This window comes from Biomphalaria glabrata, chromosome 6 (assembly GCF_947242115.1).
Source record: "Biomphalaria glabrata chromosome 6, xgBioGlab47.1, whole genome shotgun sequence".
In the NCBI taxonomy this organism is placed as follows: domain Eukaryota; kingdom Metazoa; phylum Mollusca; class Gastropoda; family Planorbidae; genus Biomphalaria; species Biomphalaria glabrata.
In genome coordinates this window covers 1044921-1065000 of record NC_074716.1, presented here as the reverse complement: position 1 = coordinate 1065000, position 20080 = coordinate 1044921, and the positions used below count along the sequence as shown (strand labels likewise).

The 20080-nt window shown below is 37.1% G+C and overlaps 1 long non-coding RNA gene across 2 annotated transcripts in view; it reads left to right on the top strand.

Annotated features, from left to right (window-relative positions):
• The window catches only part of LOC129926741 (uncharacterized), a 41398-nt gene extending 22029 nt beyond the window's left edge, over positions 1-19369 (top strand). The window contains exons 1-3 of one of the 2 annotated variants that reach the window (XR_008778461.1): positions 8260-8765; positions 17323-17423; positions 18833-19368. This is a non-coding gene — a long non-coding RNA (uncharacterized LOC129926741). Of the gene's footprint in view, positions 1-8259; positions 8766-17322; positions 17424-18832 lie in introns of those variants that run through there. The other variant, XR_008778462.1, reaches the window with a different exon arrangement.
• Positions 19370-20080: the final 711 nt, after the last annotated feature.

The following is a 20080-nucleotide window of genomic DNA, read 5'->3' as shown; positions in this document are numbered from 1 at the left end:
AACTATTGCATTGTACTGTAACCTTCGTGCTCCAGTGAACATGGGCATAGCTATGTTCAGACTCTAATTTGTCAGCTAATTGATAAGTGGCTAAATGGTAAAGCGCCTGATCTCAAAACAGGTGGTCCATGGTTCGAATCCTGGTGAAGACTGGGATATTTATTTTTGGGATCTTTAGGGCACTCGTGAGTCCACCCAGCTCTAATGCGGAGAAAGCAAAGGCGGCTTGTCGTTGTGCTGGTCACATGGCACCCATTAAAGTTAGGTGGCCTCGAAGCGCCAAAAAGAATCTCGAAATAAAAAATCCAAGTCTTCACGAGGATTCGAACCCAAAACCTCTCAGCCACCCAACCTATTAAATTGTAATATACCTTTAAAAAAACATTTTCTTTGTAAAAATAAATAGCTAATTGACCAATTTTCGCTCTTCTGTCGGCCACCCTGTATATGGATCTATATGTTAAACGTAAATAATAAACCTCTTTGAATAATAAAAGGGGAAACAACTTTCTATTTAATCGTGCGATTTCCAGGAACAGTTATCCTATCTTGTCTTGTAATTTATTTTTTTTTTTACAAAGCTCATATCAACTCACTCTGGTAAAAATGTCTACATGTTATTTCTCCCACACCCAATCTCGGAGCAAGCTGAAATTTTGCACAAGTATTTCTTGTCCCTGACAAAGCAAGAATCAATTTAAAAAAAAAAGGATAACCAATTAGTTAATTAACTATTAGTAATATATTATTTTGTTTGGTATCGAACAAGGGAAATTAATCGTACTTGAATGAGGTTTTTATAAGTGAAATTAGTCCCCATGAGAAGGCTTGAGCCCTGAGTGAACTTTCTTTTTTTTTTTTTTTTGCTTTTCTTTTCTACGTTTTTTCTTGTTAGCTTTAAATATTTATCTAGTATTTGGACTCTATCTAGAATTAAACTCTATTATTTAACTCTATCTAGAATTAAACTCTATCTAGAATTAAGCTCTATCTAGAATTAAACACCATCTGGAATTTAACTCTTTCTAGAATTAAAGTCTCTTTAGAATTAAACTCAATCTAGAATTAAGCTCTATCTAGAATTAAACACCATCTGGAATTTAACTCTTTCTAGGATTAAAGTCTATCTAGAATTAAACTCAATCTAGAATTAAACTCTATCTAGAATGAGGTAGTTACGAATCTCTGACCTAATTTATAAAAAGTCACGTGACTGTGGTTTTGTACATGTCAATAATGGCAATATCTTCCTATGATAAGATGTAGATCTAGATTTAGTGCTAGCCTAGATCTAGAAGAACTACTAGATAATCATAAGAATTTGTGAATTATTGTAACATACTTTTTATTATTTAAAGATGTCTAGATCTAGTCTATTTTCATGTTTAAATGACAATGAAATCAATGAGGTCATTAATGTAAACAACACACCCACGTGACTGAGAAGAGATCCGGAACTACCCCATTAAACTCTATCTAGAATTAAACTCTATCTAGACATTTTCTTTCCCATGTCCCATTCTCGGGTCAAGTTGACATTTCGCATAATTATTCGTGTCGTGTACAAATACCCTATTACACCGATTTAAGATCCGACCACCAAATTATAAGCCATAAACGCACATCCCAAGTTACGCCCCAAACGCCAAAACAAACGCACACCGCCATTAAGTCCAGGGACATTAACATTTGATGTCCACAAACATCACTTTAGGTTGACACTCCTAACGCCCACTGCTATTCTAATCGTTCCTGTCTACCATGGCATCGGACGATGGTCAAGCCTGATAATCGTTACATGGTTCCGCTCTCCTCCCCCCCCCCCCCCAGGTCGTGGGATAATGGAGATCAGGTGGGCAAGTTTTAAGGAAACCATTGGTCCAAGTAAACCATCCTAATTCGGAATACTTGATGATCATTGGACCGGCACCACTCTAACCCACCGCGTGGGTCTCGGGTACCTATAATGGCTGGAGACGAAAGTCGCAGTTTAATGCCACATTCTATCAGACTCTCTGAAAAGTCAGAAGACTCTCAAGTCGAGGACTTTGCTTGGGAACTTGTGTAAGTATTTTCGGCCTGCATTGGCTGTTTTCCCCATTCTACCCCCCCCCTTCTCGTTGCGGTCCACTGGTCACGAGCGACCGTCATCATCATCATCATCAAACTTCATTTGAGTGAGGGCTTGAGAGGCTCAAATCCTCTCTTGCAAAAGCCCTGGACAGAAACCCTGCTGTCTTGCGTAGTGCATACATGTCACCATACAGGTCGAGAATTGTTGGTTTCCCAGACCTGTCGAGACGGAGATCAATAAGTCTGGTGCAGTCAAACAGAATATGAGGCACGGTTTCCTCTTCTTCCCCGCAGCGGGGGCACCGTTAATCGAAATTTGGCATAGCCGTGAGAAATATGACCCAACAGGACAATGGCCCGTCCTGCACTGTTCTATAATAGATAGTTTGCTCAGGCCTGGACAGCCTCCACCACGAGGAAGTGCGGCCAGGGCACATCATGCGCTCCCAGACTTCACGGGCTTTTTGGGATTTGTCCTAGCACTCAAACCACTTTTCCATTTCTGTTTTTTTAATTATAGCCAGAGCATAATTCGGAAACGGCACGACTCTTAACACACCGCGTGGGTCTATTATTAGATTTAGTAGAATGACGCTAGCATGTATCTTAGTCTGAGGGAGCGCTCCTATTAAGGATAATATTTACCGCGTTGTGGCCATAAGAATTTACCCCTAGGAGTCACAGGCCATTCATCCCCGTCGAAAAGTGCAAACTGACCGATCGGCGGACATATTCCACCACAACGCGTGTAAACTGGGACAATGGACAACCCAGTGATAGTCAAGTTTGGACAATTTATGAACAATTTGAACGTGACCTGTTGTGTAAACCGTAAACTTAGGTTAGTGTCTTATGTGTTGTTGGCAATGTCATCTCTTCAGTACTGAATAAACATATTAAAGTTTAAAATGTCTTGTTATATGACGTACTTGAAAGGTGAATCGTATTTTCCTAGTTCAGTGACATTGCGGTCTGCGAGATACCGGGCCTGGCGTCTTATCTTATCTTATATAATACAGACGTTACTTCAAAAAAGAAGATAATTACGTCCTACGCGTCATGGCGTGTGTTGGAGTTATCCACTCGTTTGACAGTCACCACTGGATAATTCATCTGTAAGATCTGTAAGACTTCCTTGACGTCGATTCGACGATAATCTGCACAACTGTCTATCAGAGAGCAGAAAAAAAAAAGATTTTTTTTATGTATTACATTAAACACTCATTAAATTTCAGTTTTTTTTAGTTAATTTATTGTTTTCAATTTTCGAACACTATATATGGCCGCAATGAGCAGAGCAACAAATGAAAAAAAAATCTTGAATATTAATTTACAGAAAACTGATTAAACCAGTGATGCCCAAAATACGGCTCGCGGGCTACATCTGGCCTGCCATTTGGTTACATCCGCCCAGCCGAAACGTCGGCACAAAGTGTAGAAAATCCATTAATCCATTAAGTTTAAATTGCTGCAAACTGCCTTAGCTTCGCCAGCTCCTGGTTTTTCCTCAAGGTTGACCCCCTGACAACTATGAATTAGATAATTTTACCATCATTTGGAAGCAGCTCAAATGCAATATGTTGAGCGCACCGGTGCCTTAAAAAAATAGACTGTGGAGCCGCGGGCGCAGCAGACATAACCCATGGTGGCGTCAGGTCGTGCAGGAACCTGACTTCCAGAGGAATGGCACCATCATCTCTAGGCTTAATTCTGAAGCTTTTCGTGTGTAGTCTTATCTTATCTTATACAATACAGACGTTACTTCAAAAAAGAAGATGATTACGTCCTACGCGTCATGCATTTAGTCATGCATATTAACCAATGACTTAAATTCTGCCAAGTCACTGGTTTTCCTGGCTAGCTCAGGCAACTCATTCCATGCTCTAATAGCACTAGGGAAGAAGGAGTATTTGTACAAATTTGTCCTAGCATATGGGACGAGGAATGTGCCTTTATCTTTGTGTCTTTCAGAGTATTTTATTAAATTTTGTTTTTGTATTTGAAGATTATGGTTCAGTGTTTTATGTATGATTGCTACTTTATTTTTGAGCCTTCTGTCCTGAAGGCGATCTCTAAATTTAGTGATTTTACTAAAGCTGTTACTCTAGTCAAATGTGAATATTCGTTTGTTATGAATCTCACTGCTCTATTTTGTGTCTGTTCCAGTTTCTTAATGTTTTCTTGAGTTGAGGGTCCTAGTCCAGTTCCAGATGTGGATACAATGTCCGTACAAACCCAAGAATTAACACAAGACAAACAAGAGTTGACTCGAGGCAGAGCTTAGAGTTAACTCAGGACAAACAAGAGTTGACTCGAGGCAGAGCTTAGAGTTAACTCAGGACTAACAAGAGTTGACAGGTGGCAGAGCAAAGAGTTAACGGAAAACTAATAATAGTTAAATACAAGACATGGCTAAGAATGAACAGAAGTCAGAGCTGAAAGTTAACACAAGGCATGAGTTTACACAAGACAGATCTAAGAGTTAGCAGTGAAGAGATGAAGCTGGAAAGAGTTTACATTTGATACTAACTAAATACTGAACAAAGCTATGACATATAGGTGTATAGTCTGTATATGGTGAACAGTACGTACATGTGTTTGTTTTTTTAAACTCAGTTCTTTGTCAAATCCCTATAAGTTAACTCCCTTTAAGTTAACTCCCTTTAAGTTAACCTCTTTTATGTTAATTCTCTTTAAGTTAGCTCTCTTAAGTTAACCTCTTTTATGTTAATTCTCTTTAAGTTAGCTCTCTTGAGTTAACCTCTTTTATGTTAATTCTCTTAAGTTAACTCTCTTTTAGTACGCTCCTTTAAGTTAACCTCCTTTATGTTAATTCTCTTTAAGTTAGCTCTCTTAAGTTAACCTCCTTTATGTTAATTCTCTTTAAGTTAGCTCTCTTAAGTTAACCTCCTTTATATTAATTCTCTTTAAGTTAGCTCCTTTAAGTTAACCTCCTTTATGTTAATTCTCTTTAAGTTAGCTCTCTTAAGTTAACCTCCTTTATGTTAATTCTCTTTAAGTTAGCTCTCTTAAGTTAACCTCCTTTATGTTAATTCTCTTTAAGTTAGCTCCTTTAAGTTAACCTCCTTTATGTTAATTCTCTTTAAGTTAGCTCTCTTAAGTTAACCTCCTTAATGTTAATTCTCTTTAAGTTAGTTCTCTTAAGTTAACCTCTTTTATGTTAATTCTCTTTAAGTTAGCTCTCTTAAGTTAACCTCCTTTATGTTAATTCTCTTTAAGTTAGCTCTCTTGAGTTAACCTCTTTTATGTTAATTCTCTTAAGTTAACTCTCTTGTAGTACGCTCCTTTAAGTTAACTTCCTTTATGTTAATTCTCTTTAAGTTAGCTCTCTTAAGTTAACCTCCTTTATGTTTATTCTCTTTAAGTTAGCTCTCTTAAGTTAACCTCCTTTATGTTAATTCTCTTTAAGATAGCTCTCTTGAGTTAACCTCTTTTATTTTAATTCTCTTAAGTTAACTCTCTTGTAGTACGCTCCTTTAAGTTAACCTCCTTTATGTTAATTCTCTTTAAGTTAGCTCTCTTAAGTTAACCTCCTTTATGTTAATTCTCTTTAAGTTAGCTCTCTTAAGTTAACCTCCTTTATGTTAATTCTCTTTAAGTTAGCTCTCTTAAGTTAACCTCTTTTATGTTAATTCTCTTTAGGTTAACTCTCTTGTAGTAAGCTCCTTTAAGTTAACCTCCTTTATGTTAATTCTCTTTACGTTAGCTCTCTTAAGTTAACCTCCTTTATGTTAATTCTCTTTAAGTTAACTCTCTTAAGTTAACCTCTTTTATGTTAATTCTCTTTAAGTTAGCTCTCTTAAGTTAACCTCCTTTATGCTAATTCTCTTTGAGTTAGCTCTCTTAAGTTAACCTCTTTTATGTTAATTCCCTTTAAGTTAACTCTCTTGTAGTAAGCTCCTTTAAGTTAACTCTCAGAAACTAATACTAAGAATATGACTGTGTTTGTTTATCCTAATTGGACATTTGTTGTTATTACAAGTACTTATTGGTTTTTGTTTTTTTTTTCATTATAGAAAAACGGGGGGAAAATCTCAATTACAGAGACACAGCACACAGAGAATGGCTTTCTAAAGTTAACTCATATTTTGAAAACTTAAACTTTCTTGAGTCAATGCATATCACATTTCACAGACATTTTTCAAGAATTTACTTTCTAAAGTCATATCACAGACTTTGGGTTTCCTAAGATTTAGCTCAGATTTTTAAAAAGTTAGCTTTCTAAAATGTTAAGTTTGTATACATCAACTGTGGTTCAATGTAATCACTATCATATGAAGGCAGAGTATAACTTACAGGTAGAATGTTCTAAAAAAAAAATTCTTTAAAAAATTTTTAAAAATTGAGATTAGAGACGCCCCCAATAGTCCAACCAACTCTAATGGATACCTGAGATCAGTAGGAGAAAAGTAGAGATTGTTGGTCGTTGTGCTGGCCACAGGACAACCTTGTAAACCGAAACCCTGAGAAACAGATGAACAAAGATTCAAAAGGGGAACTTTGTAAATCTAGAATCTTTAGTATCCATACTGCATTCAGGATCAAAATCGTCTTCGTATTAATACTATTGGATTGTTTGCAACAGTTGACATAAATGATATCAAACGTTTTTTTTTTTCAAATAAAATCACACTGCAGTTTTGTTTTAAAACCCAACATGAGTTACATACCATATGCGTATTCTTTTGGCCTGAAGCCTTTCTTCCAGGCGTTAGTCATTTCTCACTCTGTTCTGACCATCACTTTATGTCTGGGCTGGAACCAGAAGTCATAGCCAATGGTTATATGGCTTCTTTCCCAGTTGCCCTTCAGACTAAAATCTCCAACCAACAACACAGACCCACCTGAAGATACGAAATATAAGGGCAAAGAGAAATTACAACGCAGAAATAGGATTGCTCTGTACAATATTTATACATACAAGAACCTACCTATAAAAACCTTTATAATATTTACATATATATGTTACAAATATTAAAGTGCTTGCCGCGAGTTGCAATTTTAAATCTTAGCCATTGTGTGGAAGGGCAAAGTTCAAATAACATTAAAACAGTGATGCCCAAAATATGGCCTGCGCGCTAGATCCGGCCCTCGACGTGGTTCCATCCACCCTACGAAACGTCGCAACAAAGTGTAGAAATCCCCCCCCCCCTCCTCCAAACGAAAATTTTTTTTTTTAAATGTATCTTTACCTACGTATGGGCCCTCTCGTTTTCTCTGATGGATTGGTATCATAATCACAATCACAAAATGAGTCGTTGGTAAAGCTACCCATACTGTTGCCTACATTTTAAGAAGAGAAATTAAGCTGTTTTCTGACGCGTAATAATGTAATTGTCCAACAACGTATTGGTTAAGTATTACATCTATAGGTTTCTACCAAAATAGTTGCAGAACAATATCATTTCATTTTTTTTTTAACTTTTCGGTCATGTGGCCCGCAAGACGAGTGCTAGATATTAAAATGCCCCGCGGGTCGAATTAGGTTGGGCATCACTGGTTTAAACAATGAAGAAAATAAGTTGATTGCATATGTGTGTGTGTTTATATATGTGATAACTATTAACAATTTGCATGTGTATGCATTTAGCACATCTTGTTTTTTTTTTCTTTAAATTATAACACTAAAAAAAAAACTATTTAAATTTTTCAACAAGAGAGACAATTAGGACTGGAAGATGAAAGGTGGAATTTATTTGTTTACTTCCCTTTGACCAAAATAAAATACATTTTCAAGACAACCCAAACAGGATATGAATTCAAGAGGATTGACCAAATGGACAGTCAGCTGAATTCAGAGGTCCCTATAATGGTCACTTCCCCCCCCCTCCCCCCGGGCCCCAAAAATTCAATCTCTACCACTGAATGTAATCTTTTACTGCTTAGAGAATTGACGTTGCTGGTCAGTGTTGATGCCCTCTAAGACATTTGGTGACGCTTGTTCAATGTAGACGCGGAACCGTTGATATGTTTGCCTTGTGTGTTATTTTTTTAATTAACTAAGACTTCGACTGAATAAAGTGAAAAATAAAAACACATATTTTTTAAATTGTAATTCTTTCTAATTACTTTGCTTGTACATATCTTTCAGCTTGCTCAGTGCGTTACGGTCCTATCTCTTCTGTCAACCACTGGGGGTAGGGGGGAATCTGGTATAAAGCTTCCGTGTTGCATTTAGGAGCCCAGAAAACATTAGTTATTTTAGAAAGAAAATCCGCTGCCGAGAACAAACAGAGACGGCGGAAAGAAAATCTAAATCTACCACCTGCGGACAATTGTTATGCTTGCCCTGAATGTGGCAAAATATGTAGGTCACATCTGGGGCTGCGCAACCACGTGACTTGGACTCAAAGACAAGCCTTATTATTATTAGTTTTGAAACGAAGTATAATCGACTTGACTTTGAACCCGACGTAGTGACGACATAGGCATTGGGATTAAAGATTAGGATTGTAGATTTTTAGATCCAGTTATTGCTAGGCTCTCAAGGGGGATAACATTGTCGTAGTGACTGACTCAACTGTGGCCCATTCTGAATTAAAGATTGTTATGATGTTTTCATCTCAAGTGACTGTCCATTGAGCCTGTTCGTTACTTTTCGCTCTTTGTGACTTCATGTACATCGATATTTTCGGACTCGCACCTGTAATACACGATCTACAATTATCAAGGTACTTTAGAAATACTATAAGTACAACTTACATACATACATTCGTTATACAACTTTCTGTCAGTCTCCGCTAGCAGAGTGGTTACCGTGTTGGATTGATAATCCTAAGAAGGCTTGAGCCACAAGTTCAAAATCAGGTCATTTTCCCTTTTTTTTTTTATTTTATAAATGCTTTTTTTAAATTGATTATCTAGATCTACGACAAATTTAATGACATGCCTGATCCTATGCTTAATATAAGATTTAAAAAAAAAATATATAGTTTCTAGTTGTGACCTCTACTGGGAATACAAAAGTGTTTTATTTCGTAAAAAGTGTCTCTGTTATTTTTTCATGAACACAACTATCTCCAATATATTTTAGACTTTTATTCACCACTAGTAGTTTCTAAAAGTGCAAAGAAATATTGACAATTAAATTATTACATATACTTGTTAGTAATTATAAATGACCTTAGAACATTTCTAGTTCAATTGTTACGGCATCTAGTAACTAATAGTGATGTAAGCCCATGTGGGTTGTATGTCTAGGCTTGTAAAAGGACAAGCAAAGGAAAACGAGAACTATGAACAATTCTGAACAAAGTTCTTACATTTGTTGTTGTGATACCATAAAATTAGTTGTTGTTTTTTTTAAGAAATGCAATGTATCTTTTGGAAAGTGAATAAAAAAAAAAGATTCTCAGTAATTGTGGGGGCAATCTAACACAATTACGAAACATGGTACAAATATGTCAGAAATCTAAAGCCCCCATGCCTGACATCCTAGCTGGTAGTCTCTACTATAGTGTATTCACGAATCTATGAATCCACTAGTTTGACTACATATATTCATTTGGTGAAATGTCGAAATGATATTTATACTATGGTTACTATGGAGGTACATGCGCATAATGCACATTAGCGGTTTTATAATGAATTTAATAAAATTTATATATAGATTCTAACATAGTTTTTAATTTCGTGCATATTTTTCAGTCTTATTTTTTTGTTTTTCTTTTTCATTTGGGGCCATTATAATGATCCTATTCACTTCTTCTAGGACATCTAACTAATCCCGGCCCTGCTTTTGAGTCGCCTCCCTTAATCTGACAACCTTTCAATGCAATGTGAAAGGTCAAGGTTCTTACAAAGCTTCACTGCTTTCCAAAAGCTCCAATGTTGGACAAAGAAATTATGTCCATGGGTCTGACTAGTGTGACATTAAAACTTGCCTTCATTACCGTCAGTGGGTTGGAACGATGTGGTAAATAGATACAGGATGGCTGCCTGGTCGTGCGGTTTGCATCGCATAAAAGATGTTTGAGATGCCACTGCAAGATGTTTGAGATGCCACTACGAGATGTTTGAGATGCCACTGCAAGATGTTTGAAATGCCACTACGAGATGTTTGAAATGCCACTGTGAGATGTTTGAGATACCACTGCGAGATGTTTGAGATGCCACTGCGAGATGTTTGAGATGCCACTGCGAGATGTTTGAGATGCCACTGCGAGATGTGTGAGATGCCACAGCGAGATGCTTGAGATGCCACTGCGAGATGTTTGAGATGCCACTGCGAGATGTTTGAGATGCCACTGCGAGATGTTTGAGATGCCACTGCGAGATGTTTGAGATGCCACTGCGAGATGTTTGAGATGCCACTACGAGATGTTTGAGATCCCACTGCGAGATGTTTGAGATGCCACTACGAGATGTTTGAGATGCCACTGTGAGATGTTTGAGATACCACTGCGAGATGTTTGAGATGCCACTGCGAGATGTTTGAGATGCCACTACGAGATGTTTGAGATGCCACTACGAGATGTTTGAGATGCCACTGCGAGATGTTTGAGATGCCACTGCGAGATGTGTGAGATGCCACAGCGAGATGCTTGAGATGCCACTGCGAGATGTTTGAGATGCCACTGCGAGATGTTTGAGATGCCACTGCGAGATGCCACTGCGAGATGTTTGAGATGCCACTGCGAGATGTTTGAGATGCCACTGCGAGATGTTTGAGATGCCACTACGAGATGTTTGAGATCCCACTGCGAGATGTTTGAGATGCCACTACGAGATGTTTGAGATGCCACTACGAGATGTTTGAGATGCCACTGCGAGATGTTTGAGATGCCACTGCGAGATGTTTGAGATGCCACTACGCCTATGTGTTCCCCATCCCGTTTCCGCCTATGACGTTACTTACACATCAGCTCCGTTCCCGGAGTACCTGGAGTAGTAAAGACCAACCAGCGTGTTGCTGATCTTTGAAGTGTAGCTCATCAAAAAATGCAAAGAAATATTGACCATTGAATTGTTACATATACTTGTTATTTATTATAAATGAATTTAGAGAATCCATTTCTTTAGGCTCAGTCGTTTAGTAAATTATAGAGCTTCCGATAATTTGGGCCTCTGTGTCATAATTACCAAACATGGATGAAACATGTCAGAACTCTATAGCCGCCCCATACTTAAAACCCTATCTCGTAGTCTCCACTATAGTCTAAACGTCAAGGCTCATTCACGAATCTTTGGATCCACTTGTTTGATTACATATGTTAAAAGACTACTGTTTTTCCATTTGGTTAAATGTTGAATTAATAACAGTTTAAATAACAGTGACCCAATAGATGATATCTTCCTGGATATTTCCAAAGCTTTTGGTAAAGTTCGTCACCATAGTTTGCTTAAAAAATTAAAATATTTTGGCATTGGTGGTCCATTTTCTGATACGGAGAGAACAAACTGTAATCTGTAATAATAAATAGCTCTAAACCAACACCAATAACAGTAAACTCAGGTATAACTCAATAAACAGTCTTAGGTCCACTACTACTTCCAATTTACATAAACGAATTATCAAATTGCATAAGTTCAGGAACAAACCTTCACTGTTTTCAGGACCTTTGGTAGGTCAAATACAGGAGAGAGATATACAGAAAAGATCAGTAATCGGATGTAGGTCATCTCTTTTCAACATTCATAGAGCCTATCAGGGGCGGACTGGCTCTATGGGCATTCGGGCATATGCCCGGTGGGCCGGTAACCGAATGGGCCGGTAGGGGCCACCTAAAAGGCCTCATGAATGCCTCTATAGAACGTATTAAATTGGTAAACGTTTTATAATATCCTCTTGTAAACGGGGCCCTCTGAGCGTCGGGTTAAAAAAAAATATTTGACAGACTCTACAGTGTAATGCTAATTTAATCTAACACATTTTACGAAATAATGGAAAAGTTTACACCCGTAGACAGTGCTACTAGTAGGTTTCATCCTTTTAGGCCCACACTTTGAGCGATTTAAAAGCAACATACGGTCTACTATATTTCTTCAAAAGATACCAAGTGAATGTATTCAGTTATCGAGACATTATCAAACTTAACAAATGATTTTCAGGACAGGTAGACCTAGAAATGGATGTCCATCAAGTGATATACGATTTGTGGGCCGGATTGTATAAAAATGCCTTAGACGATTTTAACCCCCAGTTCGCCCATGGAGCCTATGCATCACTTTTTTTCTTCTTAAGATGATTTTTTTTTCTATCGAGGGCTGCATTAAAAAAAAAAGGGACGGGGGCCGCATATATATATATATATATATATATATATATATATATATATATATATATATATATTAGTATTCAACGTAGTTGTTATCCTTGTGACTGCTATCACATTCAATCACCATTGACCTGATCTTACACAGGCTTATTTAAAAATTGTAAACAATCCATAGCATTGTATGTGGACCAAAATAATGTACAAATTTTGCAACGTTTTTAAAGTGTGAAATTGTAACTTTTGGTTTTGACTTGAACCTCTCTTTACTTGGAGGTGTGTACTCTGGAGCTTAATCAGCCTTTCCATTAAGTCAGTGATTCCCAGGGGTCTACGAGGACTTCCAGGGGGTCTACGGAAGTGAAAAAATAAATTAGGGCACTATGACTTTAAAATGGGGGGTCTACGATAGTGGATCTCATTTAAGCATGTCAAGACTTTAAGTTTATTTTCTCACCAATGATCTGTACTTTAGCTAAATCTTTGAATTGTAAACCTGTTAGTTGAAAGAATTTTGTTTATTTTTAAATTTTAACATCTTATTTTAATTAGCTTAATTGTATATATGAAAGTAATATATATATATATCTGGCCGAATCTAGCAAGATCTATAGAAGGTACAGTATTGGTTATTCTTATTAGTAATATGTCATCCTTCCTTCCCTGTCAAACAAACTGTTTTATTTGAGCTTTTTATGTAACAAAGTTTTAATTTAAGTCGCTATGAAACCATTTAAGGTGGAACATCATTGAGAAACCCGGGACCCTCGGTTTGGAAGTCAAGCCCTTTATCCCTCAACCACCGAGCCTCCCACTACGGATACGTGGAAACCCAATTATTCTTTTCAATTTTATCTTTTATTTTCTTGTTTTTAAATTTAATACAGGTGCAACACTTGGCACAAGTTTAGCTGTTTGGTAAGTTATGTAAACCAGCAGTTCACAAACTGTAGTCATCGTACCTCCATAGGTGTTACGCAGTAAGATGAAAATAATGAACATTTTTTTTAAATCTAAAAGCATGCTTATCCAATGATGGGAAGCGTGGTCGAGAGGCTAAGTGCGCCTGAATTGTACTTGGCTTGGCTTGGCTACCTATAAATGGGGCTCGAGGTTCGAAACCCGACTCGGGCAGAGTTGTGTTTACTGCAGCACGGAAACATTTGTTTATTAATCAACTCTTTTCTCAGTACTGTTTTGAAGTATTTAGTTTGACATCCCAACCATGTGTTTTGAAGACATTCTTGAGATGAATATTCCCAACTGGGTATTGAGCCCGAAACTTATACCAACCCAGTCTGTCTCTCTGGTAAAATGTTTGAACGTTTATCTCCCATTTCTCATTCTCGGATCAAGTTAGAACTTTGCACAATTATTTATTGAACCTGACAAGAGATGAATCAATTTAAAAAATTATCAAATTAGGTACTTAATTTTTGGTTATTTATTATTTTGTTTTATATCGAAATAAGGGAAATAAATGCAACTTAATGCTGTATTTGTGGATTTCATCCCTTCATTGTCATTTGGCACGTTTTTTCTCCCTATTCCCATTCTCGGGTCAAGTTGTATTTTTAGCATAATTATTCATAGTCGATGACAATAGACGAATAAATCGAGAAATTAACAAATTAGTACTAATTAATCAATTTCGTTCTTTGAAACCGCAGCTGAATTTTCTGTTAGCAATAATTTCAACTTAATTTTTATTTTTTAGCATAGGAGGAGGCAGAGGAAGTAGCCGTGGACCAGCAAGTAGCTACACTGTGCAGAATTTTCAGTCCCAGCATGGTGTAAAATATTGTTGCAACTCTCGGCTAGGCACTCAACGAATAGGCAAGCAACTCAACACAGTTTAACAGGAAATAAATACGTGTGTTTATTCACTAGGGCAAACACATAACACCCTTAGGCTTCCTCAGAGTCTTACTACTAAGTATACCAGTCCTTTGTTACTTAACCCGAATGTGGACCAACGAAAGCCTTCCCCGCTTCGCTCCAGGTCCCTTCTACAACCTTCAGGCAGCACAAAAGTTGGCCTCTTAGTTTCTCACACATTCAGACTCTTCACAATCCCTGATGCACTGTGCTTCTCTCCATTCTAGTATCTTTCTGTTTACGTTCAACAGTGCGCTAGTGCGCACCTCAAGCACTGGTGCAAGGCAGGGTTACAACAATATTTTGCCTTTACATGATTTTATTAGATCGTTTACATCAACTCACGCTGTCTGTTTATGTGTCCGTCTGGTAAAAGTTTGTACACGTTATATCTACCACACACAATTTCGGATCAAACTGAAATGTGCACAATTATTTCCTTTTACCCGACAACACAAGAATGAATTTTAAAAAAAGCTGAATCAGTCCACTTTTTAGGTCATAGTCTAAGTATTAGTGAACATAAACCTTAAAAGTAGGTCGAGACTTTAGAAACAATAGGCATTACAAGCGTCCATGATCATAAGCTCTCCTCTAGCAGAGTGGTTACAATGTTGAGAAGGCTTGGGCCATGAATTTGAAATAACGTAGTCGAGCCTCCTCACATTAATAGATTGTTATAAATGCATTTTATTTTTAGTCTAGATCTATTACACATTTAATAAGACTGACCCAAACTGCTAATTGATATAACTATGCTGAATATAAGCTTTTATATATAAGTGTCATAGGGTGTCTTCCCCAGCTAATGTCAGGGACCCATCAGAGGCACCCAAGAATCCCAAAATAAAAATCCCAGTCTTCACCGGGAATTGAACCCGTGACCCCAGGTTCAGAAGCCGATCGCTTTACCGCTCAGCCACCTCGCCTCTTTGAGGTGTGTACTCTGGAGCTTTAATCAAATTGTTCTTTAAATAATAAAAAAAAACGTGTTTTTCTCAGTCAAAGCACGGGCTTCATCTGTTGTTACACTCGCCATCTTGTCCCAAGCTAACCCAACACTTTCAACACTGTTCTTCATAGTATTAAATAAGTATTGGTCTGAGTTTGTAATTGATTGAATACTTCGAAATATTGCCAATAAGAATAATCTTCGTTTACTTTAAACTTTTAAGAATGACATGTAGAGACAATGTTTGTTTACCTTCTTCTCATAACAGATAAGAATCAGAAATTTAAAGATTCTATAGATATTTATAATTATTACTTTTATATATTTGCATTTTTTTATATGTATAAACTGTGGGCACATCTGATTTCTGTTGGCTTTCGCGGCGCATAAAACACTCCGCACTGGCCCGGGTCACGTAATTTACCCACTCCTGCACTCTAATCAAAAGTGATTATTCATTTTTATTAGTTTCGTAGCTTTATTTTGTATCTTATTATCTTTCTTTTTAGCGACTTGTGGGGGGGGGGGGGGTAGGGGGTTGTCCCAAATTAATTTAATGTTGGGCTAACAAAAGTTAAATAGAGTTTTAGTTTAGGGCTTGTTCGATGTATACAAATTTCTGTTAAAAGACCCTATTGGGATTCCATGATACGTTTATCATCTATCCCTTGGCTTCTGTCTGGCGCTGTGAGAGTTCATGTAACCAAATCCCTCCCCTTTTTCAGATAAGCAGCTGCTATTAAGGTATGTGTGGTACTTTTGTCCTTTCAATGTGTCATAACAGAAGCGCGGTGGCTTAGCGGTAAATCGGTTGGCTTCCAAACCAGAGGTTCCAGCTTTCTCTTGAAGACTAGCCCTTTTATTCTCGATATCTATGGGCGCCTTTGAGTCCACCCAGCTCTAATGAGTACCTCACACTAGTTGGGGAAAAGTAAAGGCTGTTGGTCGTTGTGCTGGCCAAATGACACCCCTGTTACCACTGTTGCCATATGCCACAGAAACAGATGACCTTCACATCATCTGCCCTATAGATCACAAGGTCTGAAAGGGGAACTTTTTTATGCGTCATAAAGGGGGGATGTAATTTGAGTACAAAGTTCTCTACATTTTGTGAATAACCTTGACCTATCTACAATTGTGTGACAAGTATATTGTGTAGTTTTTTATTGTTCTATATATTACGCAATCATCTGCAAATAACCTGACTTTTTTGTGCCTGAATTAATGCCATTTGGTAGGTCCTATGTGTATATTAGAAACATCAGAGGACCTAAGACTTCCTTGAGGCACACATGTGTATTCTGTTACTGGAGCTTAGTGAGAGCCAGAACCGTAGTGATGGGAGGGGGGGCAAGGGGGCACGATGCACTGGTCGCCACACACAGAAAGGCTTCAAAAAATACAATTATTGTAGATATTTTTGTTAGGTAATACATTATAAGGTTATTTGTATTGTATTTAGTACGATTCTCTCCCTCTCTTTTAATCAGGCCTTTTCCAAACACTGCTCAATACACACATCAAACTCAAGAACTTGACAGCTAGAGTTCCAAAATATAGTAGTACAACACAATTGGCAGCACAATAAACTGACTACAAATGTTACACTGTTCGTCACCGTACTGCCGTACTAAACTAAACTACTGTCTCTATATCTCTTCCTGGAGTGGTACGTTTTACTCAAGGACTCCACTAGGACCGATTGCATGGTCAACAGCTGTCCTATACTGAAATTACACTACATTACACACTCTGTCTCTGGTCTACCAAGGCTTCTGATCACATGACCGCAACACGGGCCATCTTTACGTGCAAACGTCATACCAGTATTGTCCTTTGTCCGTCGACATAGTCCGCTAAACTGTATTACTGGCCTGTGTCACATATGTCAGCTGATTGTACACAGTTAACTCTATCGCGTCGCCAATAGGATTACAACAGTAGGCCTATTATTATTAAATACATTTTATCAACAAGTCTATATTTCTATGTGATGTTCATGGGGCGGGGGGCGCCAATAGTGTGCCTTCAGCCGGGTGCACGCTTTGCTCACTACGCCTCTGTCAATAACGATGTTCTCTTTACCTGGGTAAATCCTTGGTGCCACGAAGCAGTAATGCCAACATTTTTAAGTAAAGGTGATAAACTTTAGATAAGACTACTAAAATGATATCTCTGTTACAGCCCAGGGTGAAGAAGGCGTGACTAAAATACTAAAGTTAGTTGAAGCAGAGCTGGCAAAGTTAAAGATAAAGTATGCTGTAAGTTATTTGACTAATTTCATGGTAAGATTATTAGTCTATCTACTTATCTTATCTTATCTTTGATAAAAAAAAATGGGCGTGATGGCTGAATGGCAAAGGGCTTGACTTCTGAAACAAGTGGTCTTGAGTTCAAGACCCGATGAAGACGGACTTTAAATGTTTAATGGATACCTAGCATTTGTTGTGGATAAGTAAAGGTGTTTGCCCCGTAGATCTGAAAGGTTCACATTTGAGCCCATTAGCTCCTTCGTTCTGCGGTCGGGAACTTATGGTTCTAGTCCTAAACCGTTTTAGAACTCTTCGAAAGTCCCCTTTCAATATGCTTGCTTTATACTTTTTAGATTACAGATTTCTAGAAGTCTCGCTGCTACAAATTTTAATTTTAAGATAATTCTACTCTTTCATATAAACCATTTTCAATCTGGAAGATTATGCTTGAATGTTGTCCTACTTGAATGTTGTCCTACTTGAATGTTGTCCTAGTTGAATGTTGTCCTACTTGAATGTTGTCCTAATTTAATGTTGTCTTACTTGAATGTTGTCCTACTTGAATGTTGTCCTACCTGAATTTTGTCTTCCTTGAATGTTGTCCTCCTTGAATGTTGTCTAACTTGAATATTGTCCTACATGAATGTTGTCCTACATGAATGTTGTCCTCCTTGAATGTTGTCTTACTTGAATGTTGTCCTCCTTTAATATTTTTTTAAAAATCATTCTATTATCCTACTTGAATGTTGTCCTAATTTAATTTTGTCCTATTTGGATGTTATCCTCCTTGAATGTTGTCCTCCTTGAACGTTGTCCTTCTTTAATGTTTTTTTTTAAATAATTCTATTTCTATTTCGATAATTTTTTTTCCTGGTCTCGATTATACTACTTAATTGTTGTCCTGCTTGAATGTTGTCCTACTTGAATGTTGTCCTACTTGAATGTTGTCTAACTTGAATGTTGTCCTACATGAATGTTGTCCTACTTGAATGTTGTCCTCCTTGAATGTTGTCTTACTTGAATGTTGTCCTTCTTTAATGTTTCTTTTAAATCATTCAATTATCCTACTTGAATGTTGTCTTAATTTAATTTTGTCCTCCTTGGATGTTGTCCTCCTTGAATGTTGTCTCCTTGAATGTTGTCCTCCTTGAACGTTGTCCTTCTTTAATGTTTTTTTTAAATCATTCTACTTGAATGTTATCTAACTTGAATGTTGTCCTACCTGAATGTTGTCCTCCTTGAATGTTGTCCTATTTATATATTTCGATTTTTTTTCCTGGTCTCACTTATCCTACTTAATGTTTGTCCTGCTTGAATGCTGTCCTTCCTGAATGTTGTCCTGCTTAAATGTCCTACTTGAATGTTGCAACACTTTAATTTTGTCCCCCTTGAATGTTGTCCTACTTAAATGTTGTTTTTCTTTCTTTTCTTTTTTTTTTTAGAGAAGCAACAAACAACTGAAATAAATCAGCCAAATGTTCCTCATTCTTCGAGGACTCCCTTTTTAATTACCCGAGGCACTCACTTGGATGGCTGCCTGGTCGTGCGGTTTGCGCGCTGGACTGTCGTTCGGATTTATCGACGGTCGAGGGTTCAAACCCTGCCCGCTATCATCCCCCGTCGTCCTGCGGGAGGTTTGGACTAGGAAGTAAACTATCTTCAACTCTGAAGGAACATCCGAAACATGTCAAACAAAACAAAACAAGCCTGTAATTTTGTTTAAGACTAAAGCAAGACCTTGGAAATTGTTTGTAAGGAGGAAAAAACGCATGTCGTCCTGGCATTTTGCGTCATAGAAATGCATCGCACCATTGAACTCCTATGTTAGCTTGTTGGTTTTTTTTTGGTTAGTTAAATATATTTAAATGTTTGACATATGTTGGTAATATTTTCTAAATGTTCATATTATCTCTGGTTATATTCTTCTTCTAAATCTGTTTTCTCATTCAAAATTGTATACTTGTATATTTATATTAGCTTGTATATTTAATGAAAATTAAAATGCTAATTGTTGTTACTAAAAATAAATAGCATCCTTTACAGAGAATCATTTTATTCATTGCTTAACTCTTTCTGTCCTGATTGATGATACCATCGTTGATGTGACCCCCAAAAATTAACTTAATTTTTGTTGTTGTTTTTTTTTACTTTATTTGGTGTTATATAAAAAAAATCTATACCATTTATAATATTTTCTAATTAAAACAAAAACATAATTGAAGTTTAATCGTAACAGGGCAGAGAAATATAAGTGGCGAAAATGAATAATTAAATCTGAACGCGGAAAATAATTATTTCTGGATAACCTGTATATCATGTAATTAAATAGCCCACTGAACAAAAACCTATACAGAAAATTTTCCTTTGAAACATAATCAAACTAATGATAAGGCTTGTCTACGAGACCGAAGATTAATGAGGAATGAAGTATTTCCTGTGTTTACGCAGCCCCAGCTGTGACCTACATACTTTTCCATAACTAAATAATGTACAACAGACAACTTTTTGATGTGAGAAAAAAACAAATTATCACTGCGATATGTTAAGATGTTAAGGTTATCTTTTTCTATGGCCGATGGTTACCAAGGATGTCATGTGGCCAGCACAACAAACACACACCATAAATTTTCCCATCTATCATAAGTTACGCATAAGACTCAGGGGCATCATAGAAATACCGATATTCGAAT